Genomic DNA, 24,009 nt, shown 5'->3' with positions numbered 1-24,009 from the left:
ATTAAACAAAAAGTTAAAACCTAGCTGTCTTCTGCCTCCTCTTTACTTCAGTAAGAGCTTTGTAGAATACAGCAAGTCCTAGTCTGAAAGAACATGCAAGGACACTTAAATAGGAATATAATGCCTTTAAAAATGAAACATGAAAACTAGCTTTCCTTTGCCAACTAAATCCTAAATTTATTGCCCTGTTCTTCTTCTATTAGCATTGATAATTAAAGCGGTATAAGGAAGGTCTTGTATTTGATGTTAATAGTGTCATGCTGGCTGCTGCGGGACCCTGGGCCTGATCTTTATCCACTCTGCAGGTAAATCTTTGAGTTCACCTTTAAAAAAGCACATTAAACATTCTGGAAGAGAATCTTTAAATTCGTGGGTTCTCCAGTGATCTCTTAAGAATCAGAAGCTCAGATTAGAGGACAACATCTTATAATCTCCTCACTACTGCCTGACCTATGTTAGCAATGGAATGGTATAAAAAACCTCAGGATACGGATATTATGCTTCTTATTTTTGCTTTGGATTGACCTTGGAGATCCACTGAGGCCATAAAGAAAGATCAGTATGCCAGAGCTATAATTTTTTTTGCGTGATCATACTTGCTTTTTCTTAAAAAAAAATCTTAAATACCACTTATTTAAATGGTATTTAATAAAATACCATTTATTAAAAATAGTGATAATAAAGTTTATTTTTATAATATCTCACCAAATTAGTGTATAACCAAAACAATATCATTTATTTTAGATTAAATATATAATTAAAGTTCATTTTCTCACTATTTATTTCATTTATGTTATCAGGATACTTTGCAGTTACTGTTAGTTTATTTAGTTATTTTAAAGCTAAACTCTAGACTTTATTCAGTTTTTCCACTAATGTCCTTTTTCTGCTCCAAGATCCCATCCAGGATAGTATAATATAATTAGTCATATGACTCCTTAGTCTTCTGTGGTCTGTGACAGGTTTGTTTGTTTGTTTGTTTTTTATGACCTTGGTAGTTTTGAGGAGTATTGGTCAGGTATTCTGTAGTGTATACCTCTGTTTGGGTCTGTCTAATGTTCTCTTCATGACTAGACTAGGGATATGGTATCCTTTGACTTAACTTTTTAAGATTAATTCAATTATTACCTCCTTTCTGCCAAACCAATTTTAAGGGATAACTGTTGTCCCCTGTATGCGTTTTCTATTGCTGCATCACAATTACCACAAACTTCGTGGCTTAAAATAGGAAACACTTACTGACTCCAGTTCTGTAGTTTGGAAGTCCAGGCAGGGTTAACTGGGTCTTCTTCTACTCAGGGTCTCACAAGATAAAACCAGGGTGTTGACTAGGCGACATTTCTGGAGGCTCTGGGGAAGCATCCACTTCCATGCTTATTCAGGTGTTGGCAGAATTCATTCCCTGCAGTTGTAGCCACCATGTGGCCCCCTCCTTCTTTAAGGCCAGCAGTGGACAATCTCCTTTGCCTTGGAAGGCCTCCCCCATTTACATCTTTCTCACACACCTCTTTCACCAGGAAGATCCCAGTCACATTTAAGGGATCACCTGATTAGATCATGTGCTTTTCTTAAAGCAGATTGTGCCCTAGAATCTAATCTAATCAAGAGAAGGACTATCTCATGGGATTTATAGTCTGGCCCATATACAAGGGAAGCGGATCATACAGGACTGGTGTACCAGGGGGCAGAAACCTGAGGGCCATCTTAAAATTCTGTCTGCAATACCCACCACGCAACAATCCTTGGCATTGGCGAACTGGATAGAGGGTTTTTGTGTATTTGAATGCTCCACCGGCTGGGAACTTGGTAATACTATCCCAAACTCTTGTGCACTTATTACAAAGATAGCCAGATTCTTGCTTCTGCCTCTACTGAACACATCTGAGAATTGGTACAAGTTTTTCTACATCCTGTAATTAGAATAAAATTTATTTTTCTTCTTTTGCTATTTCAACTTCTTTGTAGGCAGTATCTTACAGGGACTTTGGAATTACCTTATTGATTTTTCATTTCTAATATAAAACCTCAACAAACCAAATAGAAATTTTCAGCAGGGCTCTGTATTTTAAGTGTCGAGCTTCACTTGACAACCCCCCTCAGAAGATCAGCAAATCTTATTTCATTAACCAGTGAAACTGATTTTGAGTTTATTTATACTGTATAGTGCTTTGAGGTATATATTGGTAGTTCTGAATACATATCAAATAATAAAAACAATGAGGAGAAAAGAGCGAATCTTTCTCTAGGGGACAAATGCTACCTAATATTGGTGCTACTTCTTGAAAAACACCTACCAAATTGAGAGTTAAGATATATTGTGAGTGTAAACAGGACTAAAATAAAAAGAACAATTTAAACGAGAAAGAGCTAAAGGTTAAAAAGAGGAGTAACTTTTTGACATGAACACAAAAACTCGAGACTTCTGTGTGGCTTCTCCTCCTCTTATGCTACATTTTTTGTTTTATGGGCTCCAGGAAGTGCTTACACATCTGTCAGAAGCAAACCTCAGGCCCGTGGGTAGCTGTCTTACTGTTACCTGTTACACAGAGTGTCAGCTTGAGTAATATAAAGAGGTCTTTTCTCATTCACCAGTTTTGAAATGGCTTTCCTATGCTCTTTTTCATCAAAAGCAATGACCTTGCATTTCAGAGACACAAAATTGGAGGGCAGAATTTCAAATCTAATTCCATGGGTAATCCATTTTGCTTCACCAGGGTGCCTTGGTCCTTGGTATCTCCAAAACCCGAGAGTGGACCTGGTGGCAGAAGCCAGCTTCTCTCTCATTATTATGAACCTTTCCGTGAGGCCTGACACTTCTGATATTTATTGCAGTGCAATTAAATTGATGTCCTCATATATCAATTGGAATGTGCCCCCACTTTACTCACTTCGCCAGCCTATCCTATCAGAGCCCAATTCTTCTATTTAAGGGCCTCTTAGACTTAAACTCCCATATGGAATCTGACTTGACAATACTACGCTGTGTGGCCTTATTGAGGTTACAACTATGAGTCTGATTTAGTAGGGACCCAAAAATGAAACAATTTCATTTTTCTTTAATTACTATTTCAAACATAAATAAGTTTGACCAAATGATCACATTTCCTCTTGCCTGTCATTTCATGTTATTTTGGGTAGATTCCAGGCTTTCTGGTTTCTTTCAGGTACAGTAGTCCCTCCTTATCCTCAGAGCATACATTCTAAGACCCCAGTGGATATCTGAAGCCATAGATAGTAACAAACCCTATCTAGATTATGTTTTTTTCCTATGTATCATAGGTACATACATACCTATGATAAGCTTTAATTTATAAATTAGGCACAGTAAGAGATTAACAACTAATAATAAAATAGAACAATTATAACAAAATATTCTAATAAAAGTTATTTTATATGCGATCTCTCTCTCAATATATCTTCTCATATCATACTTAACCCATTTTCAGACCACAACTGACAGCAGGTATCTGACACTGTACAGACAAGGGGGACACTACTGTATTAGAAAATTTATCCCAGTCTAATTTAAAATTCACATCTCATATCTAATTTAGGCCTTGTCTTCATTCCCTCAGCATTTGTGAGGATTTAGCCCAAGGGGCAGAGGTGTGATCTGCTTTTACCTTTCCTCTTTATCCTTTGGGTCCCTCTGATGTGTTTAGTAGTAGGAGTTAGAAGAGTTAAAGTCTTTTCATTAACCTGGGACTGACATAGATCTCTCTTGGATGTTGAGGCTTCTCTGGTTAACACCAAGTGTTCATCACTGCTTTCCGCATAATGGGCATCTAAATAGTCTCTTATGTGAGATTCACTTATGAATTCTTTAGAACTGTGGTCCCCAACTCCCAGGCCATGCCTGGTACTGGTCCGAGGCCTGTTAGGAACTGGGCCAGGCATCACCACCTGAGCTCCACCACCCTCCACCCCCACCCCCGTCTGTGGAAAAATTGTCTTCCATGAAACTGGTCGCTGGTGCCAAAAAGGTTGGGAACTGCTGCTTTAGAACCTCATCACTGCATGGAATATGATGCAGCAAGCCCACTCTGGCCTGAACTCTCAGGACCCCTCGAAATTCCCTCGCTGAGGGTCCCCCTACCTTCTGAAAGTATTTATTTGACCCATAGGAAGTTCAAGCATCTTTGTCATGACCAAAGGCTCTGCTACTTCATACGCCCACAGAGCATTCCATCAAGTTTGGTACATAACTAACTCACCCAATCCAGGGAAAGACCTGCCCCCGCTTGGTTTGGGCATGGTGGTGAGAACTACTCTCTTCCTAAGCTAGCAATTCCTTATTCCACAAATCTCTCTCCAACAGTTTCCACAACTCTCTGGTGAGTAGAGTGTGTGAGTGATGACTAGGAGTAGCAGAGCCAGTTTGTCTCGGTTCTAGAGTTTGTCTCATCAGTCCTGGAAGGGACTTCTGGCCCTCAGCTGGTTGCAGGTCCTTTACAAAGGTAGGATATCATGACTTATTCAACTCCAACTTTAGATGTAACTTGTAGAACTATCATATAAAATAAATGCACAGCTAAATTTGTATTTCAGATAAACAGGGGGCAATTTTTAAAATAATTATGTCCCAAATATTGCATGGAACATTTTTATACTAAAGAATTTATACCTAGTTTATCTGAAATTCAAATTAAACTGGGCATTCCGTATTTTTATTTGTTAAATCTGGCAACCCTACATGCAAGTTGGCAATCTAGGGCAGCAGGAAAATCTCATTCTGTTTCTGATTATACTTCTAGGTGCCAGGCCCTATGTATGCTAGGCGTTTTACATAGATTATGTATTATTTTACCAGTTGGATATTATTAGTTTCTTTATGTAAGGACAATTATTGAAGCTCAGAGAATATTAGCGAAATGCTCAAAATCACTCACAAATACACAACAGGTTAGGGCCAGAGGGAGGATGGTAGCTGGCTGTAGAACCTGATTCTTATCTATGCCTTATCACACTTCATTATTATCTTTTCCTTTCTACCTTCAGCCCCAGAAATTCCACCTATGGCCGCTTTTCTCCTCCTTGGTTCCATTTTGCTCCTGACAATTGCTACAGGGCTGGAATATATTCAAACTTCCTCCCGGGAGTTAACCCTGATTAAGTGTAAGTGGATAATATTTATTATTTAGTAGCCACGGTTCTTTTCTGATTTTTTGTCCTGGTGAATTGATTGGCCTTGAAGGCCTCCTCTGTTTCTTTCTTTTTCTCTTGAGCATAACACAAACTCTATGCAAGTTGCATCCTGCTTTCTCACCTCCGAATCCCAGTCACTGTATTCCCCAGGGCAAAGACCTTTGAAAGGTAAGGAACTCTCAGAAAACCAAAGAAGACCAAGAAGAGGCTTGGCTATCAGATCTAAAAATGCCTTTGGGTTCTTCCTGGCTTTCTTCTTGCTCAATGTCCCTGCCCCCATAGTGCTGCCACCTAAATTTGGGAAGAAGGAGGGAGGACTCCGGCACCCTGCCTTCATCTTTCCTAAGCTCATTGACTCACTGGGCTCAATCTCTGTATTCCCGCCTGTGTAGCATTTCTATAATGTTTCCCCTCCCTCGCATTCACTGCTCATCCTTGCTGCTTACCAGAGGTACTTCTTGAGAAGGATGCATGAGTGCATGGTACCTGGAACCTGCAATGTGATTGATGAGGATATAACAAGAGTGCAGTTTAAGATTTCATCAGATGAATATAAACAGAGTGATTGAAAGAGAAGTTAAAATAATCTAATAAGGAAACATGTAAGAAGAATGTAACTAAAAGAGCAAGTGAGTGAGGAAGAAAGGAGATTTACAGCAAAATTTAGCAAAGTCAGATCTACTAAAGATTTACTTCTATTACCTCCTTTAAACCAGCGTCTGAACATAATTGAACATGCACTATGCAGTAATTTATTGGCATTCTCACCACTTTTTCTTAAGTTGCCTGCAGCTAGTTTAGTAGAAAGACTTGCCGTCTTCTTGGTATGGGATGGGTCACTGCTTCCAAGTGTACTACAGAAGTTGGTTACTGATTAACACATTATTTATGAGACCATTTTTAAAAGAGGCATGAAAATATATTGCAACATGGCCTATAATACATTATAATATGCTGGATATTATGATAATGGTGCTTAGTTCTAACCCACTATCAGGAAGACGTGATGTATCTTGAATCTTTGGCCATCTTTATGAAGCAATTTAAAGCAGCAATAAAAAATCTTTTATTTTTAAATTTTGTAGTTAGACACACCAAGGAGGTGCTAGCATGTCATACCAGCTCTATGGACATTGGGTAAGTCACTCTTCTAGGAACTGATTTCCTCATTAATAAAATGAAGATAATAGGTTTCTATCTAAGTTGTGAAGATTAAATGAGCTAATGCATATAAAGCATTTGACACAGTGGCTTGTACATGGAAATAGTTCAATGGTAGGGTATCATCATAGCCATTGTGATCGTTGTAACTAATAGCGAATTTGGGTCATGGGTAATTTGGGCATGTCCTTCCTAATAAGAGAATACTATGCAGCCAATCTTATTATTTATGTCATTGTTCAAGATAATACTAGCATGCTATGGAAACTACTTTAAATTCTGTTTCTGAACTCATACACAATAAAAGTCACTCGAAGTGAGAGTTTTCAGTCACGTAAGGAGAAGTTGATTGGTAGTGAAGGCATTTACATTTTCATTTTAGTTTGCTGCCCATTGCTTTCTGACTTGGCAAAGGCATTTCATCTTCCCAAACTCAAAATTTTTATCTTTAAAGTGGAACAATTGGAGGGAATAATTTCAGAGTCTACTCCACTCTAAAAGTTTTATTTTAGCTATGGTTATCTATATTTAGGACAAACTGCTAGAGTGCACTTCCTTCAGAGTTAGGAATAGTCAACGTGTAGATAAAAACTCCTCTGTTTCTTTCTTTAATGGTTTCAAATTCAGTGTCTGAAGTCTTTAAAGTGCAGTCAGGGTGAGAGAAAAAGTCTAAAAGAAGGATTTGTTTACTTTATTTTTAAGGAAAAATAGTTTTTCTTATATAAAAGGAATTTTCCTTGTTATAAAAATGATATATGCATATTATATAAAACTCATAAAACAGAGAAACTTATCAATAAAAAGTGAAGATCACCAGTTATGCAATCTCCCTCTTCAAACTCCCTCCCCACCGCCCCTGAATAATGATTCTCGACATTAAAGCACAAATTTCTTAGAATTTTAAATATATGCAAAAAATACATGTAAAACACAGTTACAGAAAATAAGACTTTGAAACATTTGCCTTTTTCAATAAATAATTATATCTTGGACATTTAATGGAATCAGACAGCATTATATCATTTTTCAAAGCTGAATGGTATTCTCTTATAAAAGTAGATCAATTTAAATTTGAAACAATGAACATTTAATATTGCTTGCAATGCCTCATTATTATATGTAATACTCTTTTGGATATTTGTTGCTTATTTATGCTAGCATGTCTGCCTGATAAATATGTAGAATTTCATTTCTGGTTAAAATAATGTGCACATTTCAATTTTTTATATATATTACCACATCCCCCCACATCAGAAAGCTTGCATGTCTAGATATACGCCAATCTATGTATTAAAGTACCTATTTCTGGATACTCAGTATTGAATATTATCATTCTTTTAAATCTAAGCCAATATGGTAGGTAAATGAAAAACATGCTATCTTGTTGGTCTTTTAATTTTTATTTATTTATTCTTTATTACTAATAAATTTTAGTATATCTTAGTGTGCTTATAAGCCATAATGGGGTGTTTGTCTCTTTCTTAAAAAATTTTAAGAGCCCACTTTTTCATAAATGCATTAACTATTGTTCTGTTATATATGTTGCAAATATTTTTTCTTAGTTTTCTTTTAACGTTGTTTAAGGAATTTCATTTAGGTGAAGTATAGGAATTTTATGTAGAAAATTTAGCAGCTTCTTTTATGGCTTATGACTTTGATGTCCTGTTTAAAAAGTCCTTCCCCAGTAAAAGATCATAAAATTGTCCATCAAAATTTCACTATGTAATTTATTACATTTAAATCTTTAATCCATTTGAAATTTATTGTGGTTTCTATAAAATGCTTGCAGCTATTTGTAATCATTTTATCTAGACTCCTTGGGTTCTACAGTTACTCACACCTGTTGGCAGGGACCTGAATCAATTAAAAACCAATAATAAGATACAGTGAGTAATATTTCAAATGCACACCTGACAGCCAGCACAAATCGCTGCTTCCTCCTGGCTGGTCGATTCACATCACAAGGGGGAGCCTTTGTGCTTTAGTAAATACGTCTTATGCTTCCCAGGCCACTCCTTTCATTTGTAGCTTTTTATCCAAATTCGATTTGTTTCTCTCTGGATCATGCAAAAGCTGTTTATTGAGGTGGTCAGGAAAAAAAAAAAATCTGAAATGATTGAGCTAACACAAAATAAAAATCCTAACTATTATGAAATCCATATTGAAAATATTTTCCCCTGTGCATAGGAAAGAGATTTAACATTTCTTTCTTCTGTCATTTCCCAAACAATTATTGGAATAGTTTTCTCTAACAATGGAATTCAGATCCATATTTCTCTGCAGTTGTGATATAAGTCAGAGTGTGTCAAAGATAACATATTGGATAGTAGCAAGGATTTCTCCCCACTCCACATTTATTTATCAATTGGTCGAATTATTCAGTTAGGTAAATATATTTGAATTTATCCCCCACCTTTTTGTATCACCCCCTTGCAGAACTTTGTTATCTATACAGTTTGGGATCTAAGGTGAATAGAAAGGGCAATCCTATTTGTTGCTAATCATCAGTAAATTGATATTTCTGTAATTTCTTTCCTCAGTACGATTCAGAATTCTATAGAATTGTATCTCGAGTGGAGGCCACTTACACTGTGCCTGTCATTTGTACTTAACCCTGTAGAACATGCCACGAGAAATGGGTGCTGTCAAACAGTCTCTTTCCCTGCTGTAAAGCATATGCATTTATGAATTTGGATGATAGAGTGTAAATGTGAAGTCCTCTTAAAGAGAGGGTAAAAAGGTTCCCAGTTACTCTTAGAGCACATATCCAAGGCTAAACATATGGCCTTGTCATCACAATTTCCCACATTCCCTTTCTTGTGGTTTTAACCTTCTATTTTATTTATTACCAGAAAGCCTTATCTCTCCAGCCTGCTGCTGCAGACTGCTAGGCCAGGATGTAGTGAAAGCACAAAGTAATGAAACAGGGACGATCATAAAATAGAAGGGAAATGGCCACAGCCTCTGTCTGTGGTACAGCTGTCCAGGTTTTGTAACCCAAGCCAAACCACACTAAAGAAACATAATGTTGTGCAGTGCTGATCGTGCTTCTGCTCCTGTTACACTGGAATCACCAGAAGACCTTAGACTTTGTGAATGTCAGGTCTTTTCACAAACTTCCAGGGAAAGTGTCAGCTAAAGGAAGAAGGGAAAGAAGACAGCTAGAGGACCTCAAATGCTAAGATGCCATTTAAAGGGCAAACAGCATATGAAGTGAAGAAATGTCATGCAGATGAAATATTTGAGGGGCTCAAGGTGGAGGACAGTGAAGAGGAAAAGCAATGAGTACTACTCGACAAAAAGGTGTTTTATGATTTTTTCTTCCCTGTGTGGCCCTTAGCAAAGTTATCAAACCGGAGCCTCATGCTCCCTGATGGGTGACTGACAGGTGGTTGACTGCAGCAGGTTGGATGGCAGTTGAGTTGGTACTTTCCAAAAGCTGGTCCAGGTCTGGCCAAACCCTGTGGGTTGTAGTTAGTGCCAGGGCTCCCCAGGGAGGTCTTCATCCATCCATCCGTTCCTTCTTCTCCTAGGCAGAGCAGACGGGGAAGTGAGAAGGAAGAATTTGACTCATAGGCGCAGATGCTATGTACAACTATCTCCAGAAAAATCACACCTTTGATAAGGCAGTTTTAAGATTTCTTTAACAATAATAAGATATTTTTGATTCTCAAGTTGAAAAGAATTTTTAAATGATTGTATATAGTGTTCATAAAGGATAAATGATAACTCTAACACATAATTGATATGAGTGTGTCAACTGATACTATCATTTTGGAGGGCAATTTGCCAACATCTATTATAACTGAAATTTATTAAACCCTTTGATCTTGAATTTACATTTAGGAATTTATTGTATGGACATACTAATATGAGTGAATAAAGTGATATGTAGAAGATGTTGCAGCATTACTTTTAGTAGTGAAGAAACAAAATGATTCAAATGTCTATTAAAATGAAAATTGTTAACTTTAAAATACAAAAATGCCAACTAGTCACGAAAAAGAATGAAGTAGAATTGTATATATTTTGATTTCTGGGATCTGCCACTTCATAGCTGTGTGAAATTGGACAAAATATATCTGTGCCTCACTTTTTTCATTTTTATAATGGGGCTAATAATAGTATCCACTTAATGGAGTTTTGTGAGAAGCAAATGAGTAATACATCGAAAACTTTTTAGAACATTGTCTGGCACATAGTAGACACTCAATAAATGTTACTTCTTTATAGTTCTTATCTTTCTGCATTTGCATGGGAAAATGTGCAAAATAAATGAAAATGGAAAGTTTCAAATGATTATATATTATATAATACTATTCCACAAAGATAAAAATAGTGGAATACTATTTATTATATTAACAATTCCTGTCTCTGGGGCATGGAGTTATGATGGGCTTTAACATCTACATTATATATTTCTAAAATGTTTGAGGTGCACCCTTTCCCCCCTACAGCGCTCACCGCGTCCATTAGTTGTGAGTTTACCCATCCCCAACCCCCCAAACCCCAAAGAATATTACTATTGCATGTCTCAAATCATGGTTTGGGCGTGGCAAAGTCACAACATGTAACCAAAATGTTTGTACCCCCATAATATCCTGAAATAAAAAAGAAAAGAAAAAAATAAATAAAAAAAGTTTGCATTTCTTTACTATTAATTTTTACAAGAAGCTTCATGGCATACAGTGAAAATCACCCTAACTTTCTCATATTTCTTGGCTATTACAAGGAGTTACCATGATATGTCATATGGTCAGAGGAGCTGAAAAGTTTGAGGTAGGAGAATTATGAAAATAGAGAAGTGTCTCTCAAACCAATTGTGGTAAAGGGCCAGCTTTTCTTTTACTACATTTTAGTTTTTAGCAATTTTAGGTTCACAGAAAAGTTGAGTGGAAGGTACTGAGATTTCCCTTATGCTGCTGTCCCCATATATACACAATCTGCCTCCACCACCAACATCCATCCCACAGCAGAGAGGTGTATTTGCTATAGCTGGTGAACCTGTATTGACACATCATTATCACCCCAAATTCATAGTTTACTCTTGGTGTTGTACATTCTATGGGTTTTGTCAAATGTGTACTGATATGTATCCACCACTATAGTATCATACAGAATGGTTTCACTGCCCTAAAAATCCTCTATGTACCACCTATTCATTCCTTCCTCTCCGCTACCCCTGGCAAACCCAGTTATCTTTTTCTGCCTCCATTGTTTTTGCCTTTTCTAGAATGTTATATAGTTAAAATCATACAGTATGTAGCCTTTTCACCTTGGCTTCTTTCACTTAGTAATATGCATTTAAAGTTCCTCCATGTCTTTTCATGGCTTCTTAGCTCATTTCTTTTTAGTGCTGAGTAATATTCCATTATCTGAATGTACCACCATTCATTTACCCACTCTCTTACTGAAGGACATCTGGGTTGCTTCCAAGTTTTGGTAGTCAGGAATAAAACCGCTGTAAACATCATGTGCAGGTTTTTGCGTGGACATGTTTTCAGCTCAGTTTTTTTTTTTTCCATTTTACCAATCCATCACAGACTAATGCATTTTTTTCAAAATAAAATGAATTACTAGCATAATGAAATAGAAAAATGGATATAAAATACAAAATCTAAATTTTATTACTAGATTTAGACTTATAATTACTTTGTCAAATTGATATAAAAGCTTCTAAATGCTTCCTGTTAGTTTCTGTACTTATTTCATCTTGAACCAGAAATAGTTGTTAACTAGCCGTAGTCTACAGACCACACTCTGGGCAGTATTTATACAGGGAATTCAGGGTATATAAGGAAAGAAAGGTCAGAGTGCTCCATCCTTTCATCTTGACAGCTCCATACTTAGCCTTTAAAAATCAGCTCTAAGTCTTCTCTGACTTCAGCAGTCTGGTCGAGCAACCCCTTCTTTGGCTCCAAAGAGATGTCTACAGCATTCTCTGGTAGCCTGATTGCTGCTGCCTTCCAGCCTGCAGAAGGCTGCTTGAATGCAGGTGCCAAATGCATAGCCCCAACACCTACCATAAGACCAGACACAAAGAAGACTTTCAATTTATGTTGACTAAATGAGCAAATAGAAAAACAAGTTTAACTTAAAGGAAACAATTATCTTTTTTGCCACTGTAGATTGAAGAAGTTGAATAACTTTTAAGTATGGGGTAAAGTTTTTTTATTTTATATGCTCTAATATGGATTTAGCCTTACATTAGGTTGGCTTATGGCTCTTGAAATCTAACAACTATGAAATCTATTAAACTATATATATATATAAATATATATGTATGTATTACACTGCTATATTATCTTCATATCTAGATATAATGTTATGCTTTGCTTAATGAGAGGGATATGTTCTGAGAAAGTATTGATTTTGTCATTGTGTGAAAATCAGAGTGAACTTAAACAAAACTAGATGGTGTAGCCTACTATACACCTGGGCTATATGGTATACCCTATCGCTCCTAGGCTACAAACCCATACAGCATGTTATTGTACTGAATACTCTAGGCAATTATAACACAATGTTAAGTATTTGTGTATCTAAAAAATCTAAATATAGAAAAGGTGCAGTAAAAATACTGTATAAAAGATAAAAAATGGTACATCTGTCCAGGGCACTTACCAGGAATGGAGCTTTCAGGACTGAGAGTTGCTCTGGCTGAGTCAATGAGTGAGTGGTGCGTGAATGTGAAGGTCTAGGACAGTGTTGTACACTGTGGCAGACTTTATAAACACTGTATTCTTAAGCTACACTAACTTTATAAAATTTTTTTCTTCAATAATAAATTAACCTTAGCTTACTGTAACGTTTTTACTTTATAAACTTAATTTTTTTAAGATTTTTGACTCTTTTGTAATAATACTTAGCTTAAAACACACATATATTATATAGCTGTACAAAACTATTTTCTTTCTTTATATCCTTATTCTTTAAGCTTTTCTCTACTTTTAATTTTTTTTTTTTACTTCTTAATTTAAAAAAACCTAAGACACAAATACACACATTTGCCTAGGCCTAACAGGGTCAGGATCATCAGTATCATTGTCTTCTACCTCCACACTTCGTCCCACTGGAAGGTCTTCAGGGGCAATACTACTCCTGGAGCTGTCATCTGCTGTGATAACAATGACTTCTTCTGGAATACCTCCTGAAGGAACTGCCTGAGGTTCTTTTTGAGGAGGCATCACTTTTCAGAAATATGTCCATGGTGGTTTGCTTGGTTTGTTTCTTTTTTTTTATCATAGATTTAATTGGAAACAGTGCACCATGAACATTCCTCTCTATTAATGAAAACCTTTCTGTGTTGGGGTCCATGTTTTAACATCTTTTAAAGATATTGTTGTGGTATGCAAAAGCTTCTGCTAAACTCCTCACTATGACTTTTTAGGGGAAACTTCTTTTTCTTCTCTCATAGTTTTTTTCTTCCTCTTGCCTCTTCTTCAGCTATGCAGTCTTGTGCCAGTTCCAGCAACTCCGCTTTAGTTAATTCCTCAGGAACCACCTCTATGAGCTCCTCAACATCCTCATCCACATTCAGGTTAAGGCTGTTTGCCATCTCATCTACAGCTTTATTGATTTTTGCAACCTCCTCATCCTTGGCAAATCCTTTGAAGTCATGGAGAAAACTCTTAAGTGTCTTCTTCCAGATGCCATTCATATACTACTGGTGACATCACTCCAAGCCCAAGCAAAGAACTGATGCAATTATAGATGTTATAACCCTTCCAGAATGGCATCAGTGTTTTCTCAGAGTCTTTCTCAGTTGCAGCAATAGCCTGGGCAAAAGTCCTCTTTGGGTCGTAGGCCTTAAAAGCTTATGGATCCAACCAATGGATCAGAGAGGTGGTGTTTGAAGAGATAAATACCATTTTGATATTGGGATAAAGATCACCAGTAAAGGGAGGATGTATTATCAGCATTATCAGCAATAAGCAAAATTTTGAAAGGTATGTTATTTTCCAAATTTACTTCTCTATTACACTGGCATAACAATTCAGGAGGGCACCTTGGAAGAGGAACTGTGTCATCAACGACTTCTAATAGCTCCTGTAGTACACTGGCAGTTTGTAATTATTGATATGCTCAAAGGCCCCAGGGTTCTCATTGTGCCAGATTACAAAGGATTTTAATTTGTAGTCTACAACATTGCTCCCAAGCAAGACTTATCCTGTCCTTAAAAGCCTTGAAACCTAGCATTGACTCTGCCTCTTTATAGACAAAATTTCTTTCAGGCATTCGTTTCCAGAATAGGGACATTTCATCCACCTTGAAGATTTGCTCTGGCAAGTAATTATCCTCCACAATCAGTATATCTAGAGAATCCAAAAATTCTTCAACTGCCTTCATATTAGCACTTGCAGACTCACCATTCACGTTCACAGTATGTAATGAATAATGATTCTTTTTTTAAATTTCAAAATATTAAGAAGTACAAATGTTTTTGTTACATGGATACTTTTTACAATGCTTGTGTCAGGGCTTTTGGTGTGCCCATCATTAGAATATTGCTCACTGTACCCTATAGATAACCCTGCCCCTTCATGAATTTCAATGACTTTTACATCTCTTTGTGCCTGTGTGTTCCTGTTGATTAGCTCCCAATTATTAGAGAGCACATGTGCTATTTGTTTTTCCATTCCTGAGATACTTCACTTAGAATAATGGTCTCTAGTTTCATCCAAGTTGCTGCAAAAGATATCGTTTCATTTTTTAAGGCTGAGTAGTACTCCACAGTATGTATATGTGTGTGCATGTGTATGTATGTCACATTTTCTTAATACACTCATGAGTTGATTCCACATCTTTGCAATTGTGAATTGTGCTGTCACAATCATTCAAGTGCAGGTGTCTTTTTGATAAAAGGACTTCTTTTTCTTTGGGTAGAAACCCAGTAGTGGGATTGCTGCGTAAATTAATAAGTCTACATTTATTTCTTTGAAGTATCTCCAAACTGTTTTCCATGGAAGTTGGACTAATTTGCAGTCCCACCAGGAGTATCTAAGTATTCCTTTCTCTCTGCATCCATATAAGCATCTATTGTTTGTTGACTTTTTAATAATGGCTATTCTGACAGCGTTAGGATGATACCTCCTTGTGGTTTTAACCTGTATTTCCCTGATGCTTAGTGATGTTGAGCATTTCTTCATATATTTGTTGGCCATTAGTCTGTCTTCTTTTGTAAAACTTCTGTTCATGTCTTTTGCCCACTTTGTAATGGGGTTGTTTATTTTTTTCTTTGTAGCTTCCGAATATTAGCCCTTTATTGAATGTATAGTTTGTGAATAATTTCTCCCATTTTGTAGGTTGTTTATTTACTCTGATGATTATTTCCTTCACTGTGAAGAAGATTTTTGATTTAATCAAGTCCCATTTATTTATTTTTGTTTTTGCTATATTTGCCTTTGAGTGTCTTAGTCATAAATTGTTTACTTATGCTGATGTCTAAAAAGGTTTCTATACATTTTCTTCCAGAATTTTTATGGTTTCATGCCTTACATTTAAGTTTGGATTTATCTATCTTGAATTAATTTTTGTATATGGCTAGGGAAAAGGTCCTGTTTCATTCTTCTGCTTGTGGCTATCCAGTTTTCCCAGCACCATTTATTGAATAGGGCTTCCTTTCCCCAGTATATCTTGTTGTCTGCTTTGTTAAAGATAAGTTGGTTGTAGATAAATGGTTTTATATCTGGGTTCTCTATTCTGTTCCATTGGTCTATGCCTCTACTTTTATACCAGTACCATGATGTTTTGGTTATAGCATGGCCTTGTAGTATAATTTGAAGTCTGGTAATGTGATACCTCCAGATTTTATTTATTTATTTATTTTGCTTAAGATTGCTTTGGCTATTTGGGCTCCTTTGTGGTTCCAAATGAAGAATAGAATTATTTTTTCTAGATCTGTGAAATATGACATTGGTATTTTGTTGGGGATTGCATTGAGCCTGTTAATAACTTTGGATGGTATGGACATTTTAACAATGTTAATTCTACCAATCCATGAACATGTAATATTTTTCCATTGTCATCTGTGATTTCTTTCTTCAATATTTTGTAGTTGTCCTTGTAGAGATTTTTCACCTCCTTGGTTAAATATATTCCTAAGTATTTTATTTTCTTCATAGCTATTGTGAATGGTATTGAGTATTTGGTTTTACTCTCAGCTTGATTGTTATTAGTATGTAGCAATACTACTGATTTGTATACATTGATTTTGTAACCTGAGACTTTGCTGAATTTATTTATCAATTTAGGAGTATTTAAGGTTTTCCAGATACAACAACATATTGTCAGAGAACAGGGATAATTTGACCTTCTCTTTCCTGATTTGGATACCCTTGATTTCTTTCTCTTGCTTGATTGTTCTGGCTAGGACATCCAGGGTTATGTTGAACAGAAGTGGTGACAGAGGGCATCCTTGACTTGTTCCAGTTCTTAGGGTCTTAGGGGAAATGCTTTCAACTTTTTCCCATTTAATATGATGTTGACTGTGGGTTTGTAAAGTATGGCTTTTCTAATTTTTAGGTATGTTCCCTTTATGCCTAATTTGTTGGATTTTTTTTTTTTTTTATTTTGAAAGTGTACTGGATTTTACCGAATGCTTTGTGGGCATCTATTGAAATGATTATATGGTCTTTGTTTTTGCTTCTCTTTATGTGGTGAATTCTGTTTATTGATTTGCATTTGTTGAGCCATCCTTGTATCCCTGGAATGAAATCCACTTGTTTATGGTGAATTATTTTTTTGATGTGCTATTGAATTTAGTTTGCTAGTATTTTGCTGAGGATTTTTGTGTTACAATTATATCCATAAGGGATATTGGTCTGTAGTTTCTTTTTTGTTGTTATGTCCTTTCCTGGCTTTGGAATTAAGGTGATACTGGCTTTGTAAAATGAATTAAGAAGGATTTCCTCCTCTAGATATTATGGAATAATTTCTGTAGGATAGGTACCTGTTTTTTTTTGTAGGTCTGGCAGAGTTTGGCTGTGAATCCATTTGGTCTGGGACTCTTTTTTTTATTGGGAGTTCTTTATTACTGTTTCGATCTTGCTGCTCATTACTTGTGTGTTCAGGATTTCAACTTCTTCCTGATTCAGTCTTGGGAGGTTGTGTGCTTTGAGTAATTTATCCATTTCTTCTATGTTTTCTAGTTTATATGCCTGGAGATTTTTTCATCATATTCATGGATGATACTTTGTATTTCTGTGGTATCACTTGTGATATCTCCTTTTTCATTTCTTTTTTTTTTTTTTTTGAGACAGGAGTCTCACTGTGTTGCCTGGGCTAGAGTGCCATGGCGTCATCCTAGCTCACAGCAACCTCAAACTCCTGGGCTCAAGCGATCCTCCTGCCTCAGCCTCCCGAGTAGCTGGGACTACAGGCATGCGCCACCATGCCTGGCTAATTTTTTCTATATATTTTTAGTTGTCCAATTAATTTCTTTCTATTTTTTTTTTTTAGTAGAGACGGGGTCTCGCTCTTGCTCAGGCTAGTTTCGAACTCCTGAGCTCAAACAATCCGCCCACCTTGGCCTCCCAGAGAGCTAGGATTACAGGCATGAGCCACCGCGCCCGGCCCTTTTTCATTTCTAACTGAACTTATTTGGGTCCTTTCTCTTTTGTTTCTGGTTAATCTAGCTGTGGGTCCATCAATTTTGCTTATCTTTTCAAAGATTCTTTGTATTATTATTATTATTTTTTTTGGTTTTCATTTCATTTAGTTCTTCCCTGAGCTTTGTTATTTATTTTCTTCTGCTGGCTTTGGGTTTGGTTTGCTCTTCCTTTTCTAGCATCTTGAGATATGAAATTAGGTTATTAATCTGTAATCTTTCTATCTTTTTGATATAATTTTTTAAGGATATGAATTTTCTCCTTTGGACTGCTTTTACTGTATTCCATAGATTTTGATAGCTTGTGTTCCCTTTGTTATTCCATTTGAGAAATATTTTGATTTCCATCTTAATTTTGTCATTGACCCAAGGATCATTCAGCAGCAGGTTGTTTAATTTCCATGACTTTGTGTCAATTTGAGTGTTTCTCTTGGCATTAATTTGTAGTTTTATCCCACAGTGTTCTGAGAAGATACTTGTTATGATTTCAATTTTTTTGAATTTGCCGACATATGTTTTGTGGCCTAAAATATGATTAATCTTGGAGTTACAAAAAAAAAAACAGAAAAAAATGATTAATCTTGGAGAATGTCTTATGTACTGATGAGAAGAATGTATATTCAGTAGCTTTTGGGGGGAATGTTTTATGAATGTCTGTTAGGTCCATTTGTTCTAGAGCCCCATTTAATCCAGTGTTTCTTTATTGATTTTCTGTCCAGCTCTGTCAATGGGGTGTTGAAGTCCCTGGCAATTACGATGTTACTGTTTATCTTTTTGCTTAGATCTATTGGAGTTAATTTATGAATTGGAAGTTCCTGTGTTCCCCTTACCATTATATAATAAACCATCTTTTTCTTGTTTTTGCCATTGTTGATTTAAAGTCTATTTTATCTGATGCGAGAATGGCTACACCTGCTCTCTTTTTGTTTTTGTTTCCATGGAATATTGTATTCCATCACTTCACTTTGAGTCTGTGTGAGTCCTTGAGGGTTAGATGTGTTTGCTGGAGACAGCAGGTACTTGAGTTGTGTGTTTTCATCCTTTCAGCCAGTCTGTGTCTTTTAAGTGGGGCACTCAGACCATTCAAATTGAGTGTTAGTACTGATATGTGGGCTGCTGTTCTGTTCATCAGTTGGGTGATACCCTACTGTTTTGTTTTCCCTCCTGTACTATTGTTTTATTAGTACTGTGAACTTTAATTTTGGGGTGTTTTTACACTGGCGGGTATCTATTGTGCTGTTTCATGTATAATGCAGTTCTAAGTATTTCCTATAGGGCAGGTCTAGTAGTTACAAATTCCCTTAGCATTTTTTTGTCTGGAAAAGTTTTTATTTCTCCATCATTTATGAAACTTAGTTTTTCAGAGTACAAAATTCTTGTCTTGCAGTTGTTCTGTTTAGAAAGACTAAAAATGAAACTCCAATCCCTTCTGGTTTGTAAGGTCTCTGCTGAGGAGTCTGCTGTTAGCCTGTTGGGCTTTCCTTTGTAGGTTAGTTGTTGCTTTCATCTTGCTGCTTGTAGAATTTTCTGCTTCAAAGACAATTTTTTCCTTGTCTTTGGCCAAGTTGATGACTATGTGTCTTGAAAATGTCATATTTGCTATGAATCTTCCTGGTGTTCAGTGACCATCTTGTTTCTGGATATCTGAATCTCTAGTGATACTTGGAAAGTTTTCCTCAATAATTCCCCCAAATAGATTTTCCATGATTTTTACTCTTCCTTCTTTTCCCTCAGGGATACCTATAATTTGTATTTTAGTTCGTTACACATAGTTCCATATTTACCTAAGTGATGGTTTATTCTTCTTTATTCTCTTTTTTGCATCTTTGACTGCATTAGCTAAACAGCCTTGTCTTCAAGCTCTGAGACTCTTTCTTCTGCTTGGTTTAGCCTGTTGTTGAAGATTTCTGCTGTATTTTAAAATTCTCTAAATAACTCTTTCATTTCTTTAAAGTTCTATTATCCTTTCTTATGTTGTCTAGCTCTTTTTCATTTCTTTCATTGATTTAATGAATTTTTTTTTTTGGCCGTTTTTGGTTGGTTTTCTTTTTTTTTCTTTTGAGATAGAATCTCACTCTGTCACCTGGGCTAGAGTGTTGTGGCCTCAGCCTGGCTCACAACAACCTCAAACTCTTGGGTTCAAGTGATTCTCCTGCCTCAGCCTCCCGAATAGCTGGGATTACAGATGCGGGCCACAATGCTTGGCTCATTTTTTCTATTTTTAGTAGAGATAGGGGTCTCACTCTTGCTCAGGCTGGCCTCAAACTCCTGCTTCAGACTCTCAGAGTGTTAGGAATATAGGCGTGAGCCACCGCTCCTGGCCTTCGTCAGTTTTCAACTTTCTCTTCAACTCTATCCATATTATTTGCCATCCATAGTCTGAATTCCATTTCTGACATTTCAACAATTTCCTTTTCATTGGGGTTCATTCCTGTAGATCCATTTTGATCCCTTAGGGGCATCAAACTGTTTTGTTTTTTTCATGTTGCTGGAGTTCTTTTGCTGGTTTCTTCTCATCTGAATTTTCTTCTCTCGGCTCAGGGTTGATAGGTTTGCAGGGCACCTGTTCCCCATTGCTGGGAAATCTCCTACTTAGTAAGAAGAAGGAGAGGTCCCTAGATGGTGCTTTTATTGTTGTACTCTAGAAGACTGACCTGTCAGGGGTGGGGTGGGCACACTGAGAGCTTGTAATGTAGCTGTTCTGTTTTGCCTGTTCCCCTGTGATTGCCACAGTTCAAGCTGGTATTGGATAATCTTCATGTGGAGTGGTGGGTTGTTCCCTAGGCTGTTGTTGAAAGCTCTAGTTGGAGGTTGGCATTGTGAGGGATTCCTCTGCCTGGGTCTTCCCAGGGAGGTGACAGTGACAGTTGGGTGAGGCTATCTACGCAGTGGTCGTGGGTGTCCAGGCTGTAGGCATTTGCTGAAACCTGGTCCAGGTGCCACGGTGGTTAGAGGCTGGCTGCTCCCTTTCAGAACATTGTACTGTAGCAAGATTCCTGCCTGGTGGCCAGTGGGCACTTGGGCGGGGCGGAGCCTCAGGTGCCTGCGGCAGCGGAGGAGCCGTGGGGGAGAAGACAGGAGCCTGGGGGCAGTGGTTGAGTCTTGGGGCCAGAGCCTTCAGGACCCCCCTAGCGCTGGAGCCTTGAGGGCTAAGCTGTGGGACCAGAGACAGCACTGGAGCCTAAGGGGTTGGAGCCTTGGGGCCTGGAATTAGCGTTGGAGTCTCAGGGGCAGAACTTCAGGGCTGACTGGAACACTGGAACCTCAGGGGATGGAGCTGCAGGCTCAGTGGCAGCATGGAGCCTTGGGGGCAGAGTTTCAAGGCCCGCGGGCAGTGCTGGAACAGGGGAGCAGAGTTGCAGGCCCAGCATCTGCAGTCATGTCTCAGGGATGAAGCCTGGAGGCCTCAACCTCACTCCCACTCCACTTACTCTCCGTTCCCCAGCACACCGTGCACTTTCCTACCTCCATGCCCTGACTCACAGTGTTTCTTCAACCTAAAAAGGGGATTTTACCCTTTAAAACACAATTCAAAAGCTCTCCCTTCTTTTTTCAATACTTCAGTCAGAATAACATTTTTCCTTCCTTGGCATTTCCTCCCCATTTGGCTTTAGCATTTATTCAAATTAATATTTGCATTATAGATATATATGTAAATATGTACATGTGTATGTATGTGTGTATATACATATACATATGTATGTTTATATATTTTCTTGCATGTGTATTACCCTTTCTTGGCTGGAACGTAATTTTTCAAACTTAGCTCAAGTTACATTACTCAGCAGCTTTACCCTGGGTAGCACATCAGAATTCTTAAGAGAGTGGCTTCAGACTATTCTTATCAATTGAGAAATAGTGATATGGTTTTCAAACTCTCTGAGAGGAGGGCCCACAGTTTATACATTTTAATTGACAGACAAAATACAGAGTTGGGTCTGTGGCCAGAAGAAACCTTTGATAGACAGACTAGGTGGATGAATGACAGCATAGTGTGGGTATGATTTCCAAATGTTTTCCACACAGTTATAAACGTATATTTGAAGTAACCATCACAAATTTGTATCTTTACATTGAAATCATCAGATCTCCAGAAGGCCTATTCAAATAAAAATACATTTTTCATAGTAGAACCTCAGTTTATATTATTTAATAGTTTATCAGATCAACCCTAAAGGAGTGGAGTCAGGATGAATAAATTTTAGAGAGTGTGGAGAGATCACTGGTCTCAGAGGGCAGACACATGAGATACCAAAATATGGGGTCCTTCCTATGTACCAATGTAACTGCTTTAAGGTTACCAAAATTTGGAAGGAGGGACACTAGAAGGACAAATGTGGGACTTACAGCCTATTAACAATGTTGTGAAGGGACAGCTCAAAGTCTAATATTTGAACCTAGATTACGATGCATAGCCTATAAGTGTGATCTTAGCTTTTAATTTCCTTTAGTGCACATTAGTTTTCTTATGTGGAGATCAGGGCTTTTCTGCCAAAGATAGAAATATAACAGAGTGAACTTACTGCTTTTTTCATAATCCAATTACTTTGGCAAGAGGCTAATTGTGAATGAAAATCAATAAAAAGGAAAGATTAACTAAAGACATTACAGACATATTTTGTTTCTGATAGTTTGGATGTATATTTTTAGTTGTTGTGATGATAATTCTTACTAAATTTTATTTACTGAGATTGGTCCACGTGGTCAGAGCGTTAAATTTAGCTTGACAACCTACAAATTAACTTACGGAACTAAAGTGGAAATTGTAATTCAGTGATTGTAGACATTTTTGATTTTTTTTTTTCCTTTAGCAAATTCCTTGCTACTTGAAGGTTATAATGGGGTGGAGATACAAACAAGGAAGGAGCAAGAAAAATTAACAGAAGCTTGACAAAATATTTTGGGATTAAGCAAGATTAAGTGGGATAATATACAAGAACAACACTTTGTAAACTATAAGGCATAAATATTTATCATAAGAAAGTGTAAAAGAGAAATTCATTGTGTGATCATTTATTATTTGCATGACTCCGAGGCAGTCAGGAACGATACTCTTCAGCTAGTGAAAGTGATACCTTTTTGATATAGAGGCCATACATATGGTGAATAGAAACTGACATTATTGTTATTGATTTTATTGTTGTGTAAATAGTAACAAATTTTTTGCCACGGTAAAACAGCTAGTTCATCAAACAAATTTAATGTACTTTATAGAACATCACAAGAGCACTGAACCAGGTGCTGAAAAGGAGTCAGTTATAATAGAAACAGATGTGTATTTCTGCCTTTTAGTAGTTTGCCATTTAAGAAGAGACAGCAGAAGCAAAGCCTCATAAATAAGTCTCAGAAGTATATATACCAACGGTCACATAGCCAGCTCTGGCTATGCAACATAATGCATTTAATGCTGTGAAAGTAATTGTTCAAAGTCTCCTTATTACCAGTGTAGCCACCCCCACACCCCACTGTTATCTGACTGTCCCTGTGACTGTGACTGTATTCAGTTCACAGTCCCTCCGTTATGTCAGATTTCCTTATCAATCTCTTTTCTTGTCCATACAGATGATTATGTCTGCCCTGAGGGTGCTGTCATTCAATCTTAATGTTTTACTCCTGCGTACCTATAGTTGGATGTTGCAGTGATTTCAGAAAGAATTAGCTTATTAAGACTTGGGGGCAATAAAAATATCTTCTAGACTGGTTAAGTAGGGGTTTTGTTTGTGTGTTTTGCTTGTTTTGCTTTGTCTTTTACTTGCTGTTAATTCTGCCAACTTTCTTTAGAGTTGTAGCTTAAAAAATATAGCATTCCTTAAATAAATTATTGTGTCTTATTTACTATTTGTATATAATCACAAACATTCAATGGCAGGTTGTTGATTTCAAGGATAAAATTTAAAAGCTAACATTACTTAATTTTGATCAGTTTGCTTTCCCCATGTGTGTCTTCATTTTTTAATATGCTCATAATTGCATTGATTTGCTGAGCTGATTTCTACTTTACATTCTGTTAAGGAGTGTGGCAAAGGAGGTTTAAATCTTGTTAAAATTACAGAATATTCTCTCTCTAGGCTTCTTACTCCAAAATAACCTGATAT

The sequence above is a fragment of the Propithecus coquereli genome, unplaced genomic scaffold, assembly GCF_000956105.1.
Source record: "Propithecus coquereli isolate 6110/MARCELLA unplaced genomic scaffold, Pcoq_1.0 Scaffold133, whole genome shotgun sequence".
Classification (NCBI taxonomy): Eukaryota; Metazoa; Chordata; class Mammalia; order Primates; family Indriidae; genus Propithecus; species Propithecus coquereli.
Note: the sequence above shows the minus strand (reverse complement) of the source record.